General features: G+C 46.8%; 1 long non-coding RNA gene across 1 annotated transcript in view; it reads right to left on the reverse strand.

Annotated features, from left to right (window-relative positions):
- 4933407K13Rik (RIKEN cDNA 4933407K13 gene) overlaps window positions 1–7,837 on the reverse strand; it is a 39,242-nt gene extending 31,405 nt beyond the window's left edge. The window contains exons 1-2 of the long non-coding RNA NR_029443.1: window positions 7,664–7,837; window positions 3,370–3,532 (exon numbers count right to left, since the gene is read on the reverse strand). This is a non-coding gene — a long non-coding RNA (RIKEN cDNA 4933407K13 gene). The remainder of the gene's footprint in view (window positions 1–3,369; window positions 3,533–7,663) is intronic.
- Between the last annotated feature and the right edge of the window lie 6,571 nt (window positions 7,838–14,408).

Raw genomic sequence — 14,408 nt, forward strand, 5'->3', positions numbered from 1 at the left:
AGAGAGGTAGAGAGAGATGGTGAGAGACAGAGAGAGACAGAAGACAGAGACAGAGACAGAGACAGAGACAGAGACAGAGAGGCAGGGGGACAGATAGAAAGGACAGAGACAGACAGGCAGACAAAGAAAGAAACTCGGGTCTCCCAGTCTTCTAAGATCCTAGACCACTGCATCTGTGAATTCCAGAACCATTTCTATTCTTCCAGAAATCCCTGGCTACGGCAGAGAAGGTCAGGTTTCTTTTGACCCTTTATCCTGCCTCATCTCCCTGGATGTTAAGGAAGGGAAGGTAGTAGGGAGAAGTCCTAAGTAGGCTGCTGCCTGCTTGGATGTCAATCATCACAGCAAGCAGGCTTTCAAGGACCCAGGAGGATGGTACCCTGGCAGCCTTGGCTGTTTAGGACACCCTTGGAAATACAGCATAGCCTGGCTGTTTCTAAGCTGTTTCTCCTCAGTTTCACCAGAGGCCAGGACACTGGCTAGGCTCCTGGCCCACATGGGGCTCACAGTGAGGTTGCTTGCACAGGATCATGGTGGAGCCTCCAGGACCACTGAAGGGTTCTAGGGATGAGGGTGTTTTCCCGAGGGGCCTGGGACCCTGCTCTGAACCCGCAGCACAGCTCAAAGAGAGAGTCTGTTCTAAAAGAGAGGAAGGGAAACCCAAGATGACCCGAAACATAGGAAGGGAATGAGGAGGAATTGAGGCCTGCAGGGAGGGAGCTAACTGGATGAAAGAAATCTATCTGGCCACAAAAGCTACCTGAGATACTGAGACAGAGCAGAGAAGCATGATAACCTGCATCTCTCTCTCTCTCTGTCTCTCTGTCTCTCTCTCTCTCTCTCTCTCTCTCTCTCACACACACACACACACACACACACACACAGAAACACACACAGTTTGTCTCTCTCTGTGTATCACGGGGTGGGGGTGGGGGGGGGTTGGATGGGTGGGCATGACTGAAAGCAGCTGCCAGGAATCATCAAACAAAAGCAAGGGGAACCTGGATCTGTCTGGTGAACAGTGACTGGCAGGACAAGTTGCCCACAAGAACACAGATGCAGCCTTGGGTGCACATTGCAGAGGCCAGAGATCCCATGAGCCCTTGCAAACCTAACATGTCCGCCTGAACTGTGCTCAGGACCTGGAAGGCTGTGCTTCCTGAATCAGGCTAGCCAAACCTTTTGTCGCCAGCTCTGTCCCCTAGTGAGGTCGATCCTGCTCACTCGCAGGTCTCTCCTGGGCCAAGAAGGTCTCAGGGAGCCCCCAGTCCCTCCTTGGCTGCCAGGAAAAGAGCGGGTCGGCCGCCATGTTCAGAGAGGCGCAGGGATGTGCAGGCGGAAACCTCAAACCAATTCCGCTTGATGGCAGTAAAACACCGCGAATGGCAACTGCCAGGCTGCTGGGCGCTCTCCCTCTGCCCTTCTAGAGGCAAAAAACGCCAACCTGCAACCACCAGCCACAAACATGGAGCCTGAGCACTAGGGCTTCCACTGGGCAGAATGTCTCTCTGTGTCCTGCTAGTGCCTAAGAAATGTTTTCTTATGTGCTTGGCTGGTGTGAGTGAGTGTGTGTGTGTGTGTGTGTGTGTGTGTGTGTGTGTGTGAGTGTGTGGAGGTTTGGGAGTAGTGATGATGAGGGTGCATAAGTGTTCCAGGCTGGGTGGAGTGCAGTGTTGAGACAGAATGGTCACTGATCACAGACACTCCTCAACTGTAGGGCAGCTGCCAGCCACTGGAGGGCCTGGTCACAAGAGCTACCTGAGATACTGAAACAGAGCAGAGAAGCATGATAACCTGCATCTCTCTCTCTCTCTCTCTCTCTCTCTCTCTCTCTCTCTCTCTCTCTCACACACACACACACACACACACACACACACACACACAGAGTTTGTCTCTCTCTGTGTATTCACGGGGTGGGGTTGGGGGGGTGTTGGATGGGTGGGCATGCCTGAAAGCAGCTGACAGGGATCATCAAACAAAAGCAAGGGGAACCTGGATCTGTCTGGTGAACAGTGACTGGCAGGACAAGTTGCCCACAAGAACCCAGATGCAGCCTTGGGTGCACATTGCAGAGTCCAGAGATCCCATGAGCCCTTGCAAACCTAACATGTCCGCCTGAACTGTGCTCAGGACCTGGAAGGCTGTGCTTCCTGAGTCAGGCTAGACAAACCTTGTGTCGCCAGCCCTGTCCTCTAGTGAGCTGGATCCTGCTTGCTCGCTCGCAGGTCTCTCCTGGGCCAAGAAGGTCTCAGGGAGTCCCCAGTCTCTCCTTGGCTGCCAGGAAAAGAGCGGGTTGGCCGCCATGTTCAGAGAGGCGCAGGGATGTGCAGGCGGAAACCTCAAACCAATTCCGCGTGATGGCAGTAGAGCACCGAGAATGGCAACTGCCAGGCTGCTGGGCATTCTCCCTCCGCCCTTCCAGTGGCAAAAAAACGCCAACATGCAACCACCAGCCACAAACATGGAGCCTGAGCACTAGGGCTTCCACTGGGCAGAATGTCTCTCTGTGTCCTGCTAGTGCCTAAGAAATGTTTTCTTATGTGCTTGGCTGGTGTGAGTGAGTGAGTGTGTGTGTGTGTGTGTGTGTGTGTGTGTGTGTGTGTGTGTGTGTGTGTACAGGTTTGGGAATAGTGATGATGAGGGTGAATAAGTGTCCGGGGCTGGGTGGAGTGCAGTGTTGAGACAGAATGGTCACTGATCACAGACACTCCTCAACTGCAGGGCAGCTGCCAGCTACTGGAGGGCCTGGTCAGAGAACTTGAGAAGGGAAGCCCTAAGGGGCTGGAGCAGGTCTTTGGACCTGACCATCAGGGAGCCCTACCTGTGTCACTCTGGACCATAAGGGTGGAGCCTCTGAAACAAGTGAGTGCCTGGACTGCAAGACCAGGAGTTGGTCCTGCCCGCTCAGTGCCAGGCCAGGCCAAGGGCCTGGGGCTGGCCCAGAGATCCAGTGGCTGCCTGCCTGACCCTGCCCATCTGGGTGTCCTCTAAAGCTGACAGTCAGTTACTTCTCTTCCTGGGGGGCAGACTCTGTGGTCCCTGGGCACACTCTCTCAAGTTTCCAGGTCCAGGCACACAGCCAAGAAGGCCCTCCCTGCATGACCACGGGCTGCCTGGTAGGGCAACAGGGAAGTGGTGTCAGAGAGCACTGGGCACAGGCAAGGTTGATCAGAGCGCACACCTGGTGCGGGTGGGGCACCAGGCCCAGCACTGGCTTCCCACCTGGCAGCAGGAAGTGCTGCAGTGGACCCAAGGCCATGGGTGGGCAGTTGTATGTGCCTGTGAGGCCTTCAGTGTCCCTGGCCTGAACCCCGAGTCCAATGGGAGATGAAAAGAAGGGACCCCGGAAGAAAAGCTTGGTCTTCTTACCCAGGCACACAGGTTGGTTTCTCAGGCAGTCCCCTCCATATGAGTTCCGGTGAATGCTGCCCCAGAGAGTCATCCAGTCATCTGTCCAAGTCAGAGGTCCTGAGGGGCGGACCGCCCACTCCCACTATCTCGCCAGCAGGCCGCCTAGCCATATCAACCTGACCTGAGAACAAGGACACATCAAGAGAAGGAACAATTACTCCAGCCCAACCTGCAACTGTGGCTACCAGGCCCCCAATTCTCAGCTCCAACTAAGTAAGCATGGCCAGGTAACCGGGCAATCAGGCAACTATTATGAGGTAAGTCCTGCTCCCACACAGTATCTCCTCTCCCTAAATTCTCCACCCCACCTCCACTACACCCCAGCCCTTTACCAACCAGCAGACAGCACTGGAGAGGGAAGGGGGACACCACAATGCTCTCACCTTCCTTCCTCCAAAGTCCCCAAGTCACTCTCACACATGGATCCTTCTACTGTGTCCTCCCACACAGCCGCCTACCTACCTGTGCTGGAACTGGGCATGCATGCAACTCAGAGCTCTCGAAAGACATTCAAGTGCACCGCAGATGACGGGCAGCTACACACAAAGCACAATGACCAATGCCCACTTATCCCAACAGGATGCCTGCAGCACATCTACTCCCCTGACCTCCTAGGTCACTTCACACCAAGGTCGTCTGAGGGGTCCCACTGACAATTCTAAAGGCACATTCTAACTTTCTCTCCACATGCTCACTAACACAGGGTAATAACAACTGGCTTGCAACACACCCACCCACCTACCTACCTACCTACCTACCTACCTACCTACCTATCTATTCTCTGCCTCTGGATTACCAATATGTATAGTTCCATGCACAGTTTCCAGGGCAGATGGGTCTCTTTGGTTCCACATGATGTATACCATGACCATGTGAGAAATGATTTCCCCTCCCACAGGCAAGCCTTCCTTTCATGAGCACTGAGAATCTCCAGAGGTCCAGCCTCGCACTCCTGAGATCTTAGTTCACAGCTGGTGGAAGAAGACCCCTCTAACAGTCTCGAGGAGACAAGCCTGACATTGCCTCTCAATTCTCCCTCCCTACCAAATTGCAGGAGGGATCTGCTCTAATACAACCAAGAGAGTTCTGTCTGCACAGGCAGGCCTGCTCTGAGTTCTCAGAGGTGCAAGGCCTGCAACCACAAGGAAGGACTGATCCAGCCACCCTCCATATTAGTGTTACACAGTTGTCTCATCCACCTGAACAGAAGTATAGGGGACAATACCCCTGCCTTAGCCCTAGGATCTTTATGCACCTCCTGCACACCTGACCTATGGCCTGGGAATACATTTGAAGCCTTGAGGGTTTCCCCTACAGCCAAACCTGTCCTTCTCACACAATACCGAGCTCAACACCATAAGAACTGCCAAACCCTGAATCAAGATGGACCTCCTTCAGGGACTTGAGTCTCCTAGGTTTTTGACCATGGGACACACACTGAATACATACACAGACACAAACAGAGAGGGAGAGAGAGAGAGAGGTAGAGAGAGATGGTGAGAGACAGAGAGAGACAGAAGACAGACAGAGACAAAGACAGAGACAGAGAGGCAGGGGGACAGATAGAAAGGACAGAGACAGACAGGCAGACAAAGAAACAAAATCGGGTCTCCCAGTCTTCTAAGATCCTAGACCACTGCATCTGTGAATTCCAGAACCATTTCTATTCTTCCAGAAATCCCTGGCTATGGCAGAGAAGGTCAGGTCTCTTTTGACCCTTTATCCTGCCTCATCTCCCTGGATGTTCAGGAAGGGAAGGTAGTAAGGAGAAGTCCTAAGTAGGCTGCTGCCTGCTTGGATGTCAATCATCACAGCAAGCAGGCTTTCAAGGACCCAGAAGGATGGTACCCTGGCAGCCTGGGCTGTTTTGGACACCCTTGGAAATAGAGCATCCCTTGGCAGTTTGTGTTTCTCCTCAGTTTCACTGGAATCCAGGAAACTTCCTAGGCTCCTGGCCCACTTGGTGCTCACAATGAGGTTGCTTGTATTGGATCATGGTGAATCCTCCTGGACCACTGAAGTGTTCTGGGGATGTGGGTGTTTTCTTGAGCAGCCTGGGACCCTGCTGCTCAGCTCAAGGTTAGAGCCTTTTTTCAAAAGAAGGGAAGTGAAACCCAAGATAATAGGAGACATAGGAAGGGGATGGGGTGTGGTTGGGTTCAGCAGGTCTGGAGTTAATTTTTTTTAAACATATTTGGATTTTGTATTCCTGCAATATTTCATTTCTCTAAGGAACATAACCACATACTCCTTTCAACCACAGATTGTTGAGACAGGTTGCATTCGTTTTTACTGTTTTCCGTGTATATAATAATGTTTATTGCGGTATGGCATCCTATTATCCTAGAGGTTTCTAAGTAGATAAAGTTTGTTAGCTCCGTGAGCATGACATCTTTAGCTCAGCTCCCTGGAAATCCTGGACATACACCCAGGGCCTGTTGTGGATGTGTTATCCCTATCTTTGTATAGGCAGATACAAAGCAAAGAGAACACAATAAACTCATAATGTAGTCTAGTTACCCTGGCGTGGACAGTACAGTGGCAGAGAGACACCATATTCAAAGAAGATTAAAATGTTGTCTTCTGATGAACATGTACACTGTCCTTTACATAGTAAACTCACGAATGCTTCATACACACACACACACCAACATACACATACTCACAAGGTTAAAACATAAACACATTATAAAAAGAGTTCTACAGTGCTGGATGTGTTAACATAGACCCGTAATCTCAGTATCTTGTAGATGAAGGATGCAGGGTATTGGGTGTAAGACACTTACTTTGGGAAAACAACAACAAAAACCTAAAGAGTTAGCAAGGTCCTAAAGCTTCATGGGAATGAAATCCACCACACATAGCAATGGCTATGCAAAATCCATGGCTTTATGTCTGGTTCACTGAATACACCTTTATAAACTGTGTCAGTATGAGAAACAAATAAATGGAGAGGGAACACGTTTTGGTTTTTTTTTTTTGGGTACCAGGTCATTTCTTTAGCGTTCTAGACTCTAGAGGAAGCTTACATTTTCCTACATATGATTTAAAACTCAGCAAAAAAAGTACTGTATTTGAATATAGTAGTTATTGTGGTAAATAGGAACTATATCTATCACTTCATTACTTCTCCTTTGGTATGAATAACAAGAAATACAAGTATCTTGTATACACTTTCACACAAATGCAGACATTCCTATAAATACATAGCATCTGACCTACTTTTAAAATAGGACTTGCTCGACTTAGGCACATTGTGTATTATTATAGACCTTAGTATCTCAAATCATTTCTTTTTTTTTTAATTTCCAAGTTTAATTATTCCTTTACTATTACAAGGAGCATACAATTCTGCAGCAGAGTGGCTTTCCGTGTATGTGCAAGGCTTCGGTATCTACAATCAGTGCTGCAATAATCAGCAGAACCATAATTTCCTACCTGCCCAGGTCCACAAGTCTAGAGTCTAGAGCAATGAAGATGTACATGGGCACCAGGCAGTGGCGGCCCACGCCTTTAGTTCCAGCACTTGGGAGGCAGAGTGCAGTGGCATCTCCATGCGTTTGAGTCCAGCTTGGTCTACAGAGTGCGTTCCAGGACAGCCAGAACTACACACAGAGACCACCATGCCTCGGGGAAAAAAAAAAAAAAAACAAAAACAAAACTAGAAAAAGAAAACGAAAAACAGAAAGAATGGCCCTGATTATTTTGTGAGAACTTGCCAATGCACACTCACAAATGCAGAGGGTTTTGCTGCTTCTGTTTGTAGGGTCCGTCTGTCTGTCTACTTGTCTGTCTGTTTAAAACATCCCTAATAGTAAAAGTTCTTAGTGGTTAAGTTTGGGGAGTCGAAGCAGCCACCCACAGGGCAGCCCATGCTTTAACAATTATACAGTTCAAACCACCCCAGTACCTGCACCTCCCTAGCGGTGGGTTAGGGTGAAGGTCCCTGAAACCTCTCAGCTTTCTCAGCATTCTGTTCTAGGGAACTGCTTCCGAGTCCCCCATGAGGCTCTTCCACCAAGGCTCTCCAGATGCTGCCCAGAGCACAAAACTCACTATCCCTAAACTCACCAACAAGGCCAAGTCACGTGGTGTTCCCTCCTCTGCCCAGAGGGATCCCTGCGCGCTCTAAAGCCCAAGGCTCCCAGCTCAGGGTTACACACTCAGAGGGGAGAGGAGATGCACAAAGACCGCTCTATCCACCAACTCCTTCCGCATCTCAGAAGGAGTCAGAGAGTAGGGATAAACTTACTTGGTCCAGGCCAGGCTGTCCTGTGATCGAATCTCCGACCTTTGGAGGGCTTCAATGGACAGCAGCATTGTCTCTGCGCCATCTCCCTGACTCTGCATTCTTAGTTGGGAGCGAAGCAGAAAAGGGAGAAAAGCTATCCTTTCTTACTGAGTGCTCGCTCCGCCCTGCGGATATGAGACTACGTAGATCCGCCCCGGTGTCTCAAAGAGGAGGAGCAATGGGTCTGGGAAAGCGGCAGGGATCTGGGAACAGCTCTTTTATCTAGTCGCTGCGATGCTGTTTGGATCCATTAAGTACTGAAGGAATCGTATGACCGGAAAAAAAAGCCATCCAAGATTCTCAAAAGTATTTACAGAAAAAAATCAGCTTAAATATGGTTTAATAAGCATTAGAGTTCTGTGCCACCAGGCCATTGTGGATGTTTTGCCTGCATGTCTGTGTACCACATGTATTCCTAGTGCCTGAAATGTCCAGAATAGGATCGGAGAGGGAAGGCACTAAACCTTTTGGAACTGGAGTTGTAGAAACAGATGGACGTGAGCTGCTATGTAAATGCTGGGAATTGTATCTGGGCCCTCTGGAAGAGCAGTGGGACCTCTTAACTGCTGAATCGTTTCTCCAGCCCAGTACTAGGGTCATATCCCCAAGCTCTAGCAGGCAACCAGACTGATGGCAATACCCCTGAATTGTTTGGGGAAATCTCTTGGACCATAAAACTACAAAACTCACAGGGAAGTTTCAGACACTTGGCACCGGATTTTTTTTTTTAAATTTATTAGTAAGACAGGGTTTCTCTGTGCTACTTTGGCTATCCTCAAACTCCCTCTGTAGACTAGAAGGCCTTGAGCTAACATAGATCCCACATGAATTTGCATCCTGAGGCCCAAGATTAAAAAGTGTGTCACCACCTGTGGATATAGGTAGGTAGATGGTTGGATGGATGGATGGATAGATTGATTGATTTAAGAAAGCTTATAAATAATAGGTGTGATTATGGCTTTTTCAAACATCCATCTTATTATTTATCCCTTTTGGTTATCCTGACCTACACTTTACCCTCCCATAACCCTCCCCACCTAAGTACTTAAGTCTACCCTCCCATTTCCCTCCTGTTTTCATAGCATCACATTCTACTTTGCAGCCAAGAAAATCAAAACAGATAGTGTGTGTGTGTGTGTGTGTGTGTGTGTGTGTGTGTGCGTGCACTGTTCTTGTTACATTTTTTAAATTATCAGACAAAATAATGGCCTCCATCTCAACACTTTCATAAGGTGTGTGCCATTTACTTCATTCATCCCTTTCCCACACCCCTGACACCACTTTTTTATTAGATATTTTCTTTATTCACATTTCAAATGCTATCCTGAAAGTTCCCTATACCCTCCCCCGCCCGCCCTGCTACCCTACCCACCCACTCCTACTTCTTGGCCCTGGCATTCCCCTGTACTGAGTCATATAAAGTTTGCAAGACCAAGGGACCTCTCTTCCCAATGATGGCCAACTAGGCCATTTTCTGCTTCATATGCATCTAGAGACACGAGCTCTGGGGGGATAGTGGTTAGTTCATATTGTTGTTCCACCTATAGGGTTGCAGACCCCTTCAGCTCCTTGGGTACTTTCTCTAGCTCCTCCATTGGGGGCCCTGTGTTCCATCCAATAGATGACTGTGAGCATCCACTTCTATATTTGCCAGGCACTGGCATAGCCTCACCCGAGACAGCTATATCAGGGTCCTTTCAGCAAATTCTTGCTGGCATATGCAATAGTGTCTGGGTTTGGTGGCTGATTATGGGTTGGATCCCTGAGTGGAGTAGTCTCTGGATGGTCCATCCCTTCGTCTTAGCTCCAAACTTTGTCTCTGTAACTCCTTCCATGGGTGTTTTGTTCCCTATTCTAAGAAAGAATGAAGTATCCACACTTTGGTCTTCATTCTTCTTGATTTCTGTATCCATTCCTCTGTTGAGGGGCATCTGGGTTCTTTCCAGTTTCTGGCTATTATAAATAAGGCTGCTATGAACATAGTGGAGCATGTGTCCTTCTTACCGGTTGGGACGTCTTCTGGATATATGACCAGAAGAGGTATTGCTGGATATTCCGGTAGTACTATGTCCAATTTTCTGAGGAACCGCCAGACTGATTTCCAGAGTGGTTGTACAAGCTTGCAATCCCACCAGCAATGGAGGAGTGTTCCTCTTTCTCCACATCCTCGCCAGCATCTGCTGTCACCTGAATTTTTCTTCTTAGCCATTTTGACTGGTGTGAGGTTAAATCTCAAGGTTGTTTTGATTTGCATTTCCCTGATGATTAAGGATGTTGAACAGTTTTTCAGGTGCTTCTCAGCCCTTTGGTATTCCTCACTTTAGAATTATTTGTTTATCTCTGTACCCCATTTTTAATGGGGTTATTTGAATTTTTGGAGTACAGCTTCTTGAACTCTTTGTATATATTGGATATTAGTCCCCTATCAGATTTAGGATTAGTAAAAATTCTTTCCTAATCTGTTGGTGGCCTATTTGTCTTATTGACGGTGTCTTTTGCCTTACAGAAGCTTTGCAATTTCATGAGGTCCCATTTGTCAATTCTTGATTTTACAGCACAAGACATTGCTGTTCTGTTTAGGAATTTTTCCCCAGTGCCCATATCTTCGATGCTTTTCCGCACTTCCTCCTCTATAAATTTCACTGTCTCTGGTTTTATGTGGAGGTCTTTGATCCACTTAGACTTGAGTTTTGTACAAGGAGATAAGAATGGATCAATTCGTATTCTTCTACATGATAACCACCAGTTGTGCCAGCACCATTAGTTGAAAATGCTGTCTTTCTTCCACTGGATGGTTTTAGCTCCCTTGTCAAAGATCAAGTGGCCATAGGTGTGTGGGTTCATTTTTGGGTCTTCAGTTCTATTCCATTGATCTACCTGTCTGTCGCTGTACCAGTACCATACAGTTTTTTATCACAATTGCTCTGTAGTACAGCTTGAGCTGACATCCCCTTTTAAACGTGTTGTCTCCTACCTCCACTCAAATAGTCCCTCTTCCATTTGGTTGAAAGCAGCCCACTTTACTAAAACCTCCTTCCACGAGCATTCTTGAAATCTTTATTGATGCGACCCAAAGTGTGAAGCAGCCTACATGTCCTTTGCCTGATGAGTGTTTATTCAAAATGCTTAGTCTGTATGGTGTCTTCATTTTGTTGTTTGGGATACAAGGTCTTACAGTGTAGCCTAAGCTGGTTGAACGTAAAAAATCCTTCTCCCTCAAGCTTGACCTTGTAAGACTGTGCCACCCTCCCCAGACTTAAGCAAAATATAGGTAGGAATGTTTACAATGCACTTGACAGAAGAGAGACTATTGAAAACCACAGATCAATCTTGGTAGCATAGGAGGGACAGTGTGCAATGTGTTCTGATGCAGTTAGAGTAAAACACTTAACAGCAAAGAGTTCACATTGAAACAATGAAACCCGATATTTCAAATGATCTTTTAAGGCATCAGAGTCTCATCGTATTAACTCAGGCTAACCTGAAACTCACAAGTGCCTCTATTTCCCAAGTGCTAGAACTGAAGGCATATGCCACCACACCATACCCAGCTCTCAATTTGTGTGAATTTTTTCCCACGAGTGTGATGGGATTGTTTATATTTGGTTGGGGCATTTTTTCCTATCACTGCCACATTCATCACCACCACAAATAGGTGCTTTCTTGCTATAAAAATAGTCGTGACAGGCAGTTCATGAAGGAAAGAGTGATTTCTTTGTTTCCTAAATAATATTATTTAAGAATTTGCTGGAACTTTATAAATAAATAAATGTATACTTTTAAGTATAAATATCACGGCATTCACTGCAGGTAAATGAAATAATCAAAGTCCACTCGTAAGCTCAAGCCCAGAGTGGAAAAACAAAAGGAATAAAAGTACACAGAACTTGGAGCAGAACTGATTCTGCTGCAAGATACGTCTGGTATCAGGTCACACTGAGTGCCTTGAGAGAAATCTTACCTTGTCAGTCAGTAGAGAGGGGAAACATAGACACACACACACACCCTCGGCCAGGCATCCTTTTTTGGCGAATTCGTAATTTTAGCTTAAATAAATTCATGTATCTCATCTGCCAAGACAATAAATTATTTCCTGTGTGGAAATGAATCAGACATTAGTTTCTCAAAGTGTATGTCATGTGCACACAAGCAAAACTGTTGGGAAGGGATCAGTTTTTATGATTATGATAATAATTAAATTCATAATATTTCTTTCCAAGCAGAAGTTAACAATACGTGTGGTGATCCCTTGGATTTGTTGTCTAACATCACTAGAAAATAATTATGACTATTAATAATCTGTACATTTGTGTAAATCTTAACTAATATTTTTTCTAAAGCTGGGCAGTGGTGGTCCATGCCTTTAATCCAAGCACTAAATAGACAGAGGCAGGCCTGGTCTAAAAAGGTAGTTCCAAGACAGACAGAGTTACATGGAGAAACCTTGTTTTAAAGAGTGGGACAGAGGCAGACAGTGGTAGCACATGCCTGTAATCCCAGCACTTGTGAGGAAGAGGTAGGCGGATTTCTGAGTTCGAGACCAACCTGGTCTACTGAGTGAGTTCCAGGACAGCCAGGACTGCACAGAGAAACCCTGCCTTGAAGGAAGGAAGGAAGGAAGGAAGGAAGGAAGGAAGGAAGAAAGAAAGAAAGAAAGAAAGAAAGAAAGAAAGAAAGAAAGAAAGAAAGAAAGAAAGAAAGAAAGAAAGAAAGAAAGAAAGAAAGAAAGAAAGAGTGGAGCAGAGACTGAAGGAAAGGCCATCCAGAGAATGCCCCACCTGGGAATCCATCCTATACGCAGACACCAAACCCAGACACTATTGCAGACACCAAGTGCCTCCCGACAGGAGCCTGAGGAGGAACTCTGAGCCAGAGTCTGACCAATACAGATGGGGATGCTCTCAGCCAAGCATTGGACTGAGCATGGGGACCTCAATGGAGGAGTTAGGGGAAGGACTAAGGGACTGAAGGGGTGTGCGATCCCATAGGAAGAACAACAATATCAACCAACCATACCCCCCAGAGCTCTCAGGGACTAAACCACCAACCAAAGTGTACACATGGAGGGACCCATGGTTCCAGTCACGTATGTAACAGAGCATGGCATTGTTGGACATCAGTGGGAGGAGAGGTCTTGTGAGGGGTTCTTGGTCCTGTGAAAGCTTGATGCCCCATTGTAGGGGAATTTTAGGGTGGGGAGGCAGGAATGGGAGGGGGAGCACCCTCATTGGGGCAGGGGCAGTGGGGATGGGTTAGGGGGTTTCCGAAGGGGCGACCTGGAAAGGCGATAACATTAGAAATGTAGGGGCTGGAAAAATGGCTCAACACCATCTGCTCTTCCAGAGGTCTTGAGTTCAATTCCCAGAAAACACATGGTGGCTCACAACCATCTGTAATGGGATCTGATGCACTCTCCTGGTATGTCTGAAGTGCCACAGACCCTTTTTGGTCCCTGTCTGCGTAGAACGGGTCTCTGGTTGCAGGTGGACAAGGAATGACAGACAGAATCAACATGAGAGATTGTGTAGAATCTGAATGTATTTTCACAAAGTGTACAGCAGTCTTATATAATACAGCAAACAAAGGGGTAGGATGTCATGGCAGGCAGAGTACATTGAAGTTACCTGACACAAAACAAAGAAATAACTTCAAAAGGACTTACAGGAACCAGGTGATATCTACAGTAAAGACAAAACAGCTCTGCTTAGGGTCAGCTAATGACAGGTAAGGATTTCACAACCTAGTCACAATTTGTGCTACTCCTTTGAGCCTTGTGAAAGCTAGCACCAGGGGGTTCTGCTCTAGCAGACCTTCTCATGAATAATGCAATACCACAACCCCCCTATTTCCTAGGCCCTGATAAAGTTTGTATGAGTGTAACTTGGCTGTTCTTTTAAGTATCTGTGGAGAATCTCCATTTGTCAGAAGAATTCACCAACTTGCTTCTAATATGCAATGTAGCCTGCTATACCTTGCTGTAGTGAAGATTCCTGTCTCAGTGGGATTCCCTAACTCTTACATGGTAAACCCACCTATTAGCTAGACCATTGTGCATTCCCTTGTTTGGGTGAGACTGGCTACTGTCCTAAGTAATCACTCTGCAGACCAGCCCCTAGCTAGTCTAGCTCTGTTCTTTGTAATGCCTAATTAGTTTCACTGTCTCTACTAGAAGTAAACTTGAATGTTACTGAATAGGTAACCTTCTCACTGAATTCCTACTGAATTCCAAGTTTGTAGGCTTCAAGGATTTTCTAGGATGTTCGAACATTGGCGAAGGCTTAGCTATGTTAGAATTCAATCTGTAAAGGCACTTATAATAAAATAATACTAAAAGAGAGCACGTGGATTCATACACCAGACTAACACAGGGATAGGGTGTGAGTATATGAGTATATGGGTTTTGAGAATGCCTGGTTCCAGGAGGTTGAGTTTCCTTGAAACTCTTTGCCTCGTGAGTGTTTCCAGGCCTCTTGGCCTGCCAAGCAGACTTCACTGGAGTGTGTGTAGCACTGAAGATAGCTACAGTGTAGTCATAAATAAAATAAATAAATCTTTAAAAAATAAAATAAAAAAAAGAAGAAGTGCAGGGCTGGAGAGATGGCTCAGTGATTAAGAGCATTGGCTCCTCTTCCAGAGGTCATGAATTCAATTCCCAGCAACCACCTGGTGGCTCACAACCATTCTATAGGGGAACATGATGCCCTCT

Source organism: Mus musculus, chromosome X (genome assembly GCF_000001635.26).
Source record: "Mus musculus strain C57BL/6J chromosome X, GRCm38.p6 C57BL/6J".
Lineage (NCBI taxonomy): Eukaryota > Metazoa > Chordata > Mammalia > Rodentia > Muridae > Mus > Mus musculus.